The following is a 1436-nucleotide window of genomic DNA, read 5'->3' as shown; positions in this document are numbered from 1 at the left end:
CCCAGACATCACACACAATGCATGAGAGGAATGAGGGGTTTAAGGGTTTTGCCAAGTCAAAGACCAACCCAGTTAAGTGACATGAAAAGAAAGGAGGCTGACACGTGACAGGGAACCAACCAGACACCCTTCCCTGCTGCAGCCTACCTAGAGTGAGGTGCCACAGCTGAAGCTTTTGTTCCCATAGTCACAGAAGAGGAGCTCAGTTACAAGGGAGCAGACTTTGCTGCGTCAGGGTAGTGACACTGGGCAGTCCTCTAGCAGGGGAGGAAGAGCTGGATAGGCACTCTGCTTCCAGCCAGGCAAAGCAGGGATTTGAATTGTGTCTTGAATACCCCTGGAGTACTCCTGAGACAGGATGGGGAGCGCAGTTTCAAACACACGCTTTAGGTCTTAAGCATGAGATACAAACCAGAAGGAAGCTGTTAGCCCTGGGCCCTGCCGCTGGGCCCCTGTGTAAAAGCTAATGGCAGAAACGCAGATGCCCATTTTGGTAGTAATTTCTGCAGATCTCAGCAGGTCTTAAGTCCTTCCCTGGTGATGTTTGAGGGTCCAAACTGTGCTATTTAATTACTGCACTGCTTTTAGTAAGGCTGCAGTGCGACACTGAATGGTACAAGAGTACTGAATCTACAAGATAATTGGGTTTTCAGGGAACACACTCAAGTAGGAGTTGGAAGCCTTTGTGAAAATAGGCTTCTGTCTTTGAGGGATCAGAGCTATAATTTCAGATGCAAGGAGGTTTCTCTGATGTGCGTCAGGGTTTGCATGTCCTACCTGGAGCACTTCAGCCTGGAAGAGAGTTATCTGACCCTTTCAGAAGTAGGTGAACAAGCTCCTTTGTAGTGCCAAGCTCCCAGCCCCAGCAATGCACTGGTGCACTGTGACTGCAGGGAGGCCCTGCCGGTGCCTTGCTGACACAGACACTCCCAACTGAAGCCTTGAGACTCTGGGGGCAGGTGAACATGCTTCTGGGGGTACTTCTGCAGATGCTGGCACGGACAATGGAAACAACTAGCCAACGCAGCAAAATTTAAGGGGCCATCCTCCCTGAGGGGTCAGCTGGCACCAGAAAAGGCAGCACAGGTACGCAAAGATGGTGTGAAACAGAGCAGCAGAGTGCTCCACTGCAGGCTGAGGGGCTGCTTGCAGCCCATGCAGCACCCCTCAAAGACACGTTGCAGTGTCACTCAGTGAACGGTCGCCTGCTGATCACAGTAAGTGGCTTCTCCCTTCCCCCGCTCATAGTTTTGGTCTTTGCATGGACAGTCGGCTCAGTTCAAACGAGGAAAACCCATTACCCATTTTCCAGTTCTGTGGGAGGGGCTGTGCTGGGCACCACTGGTGCCTCACGGATGCTCTGGTAGGACATTAGGTAAGAACACCAGACAACACATTGCTCCTGATTAAGGGCAGGCAATTGCAGAAAGCAATTT

This window comes from Buceros rhinoceros, unplaced genomic scaffold (assembly GCF_000710305.1).
Source record: "Buceros rhinoceros silvestris isolate BGI_N320 unplaced genomic scaffold, ASM71030v1 scaffold12617, whole genome shotgun sequence".
Classification (NCBI taxonomy): Eukaryota; Metazoa; Chordata; class Aves; order Bucerotiformes; family Bucerotidae; genus Buceros; species Buceros rhinoceros.
Note: the sequence above shows the minus strand (reverse complement) of the source record.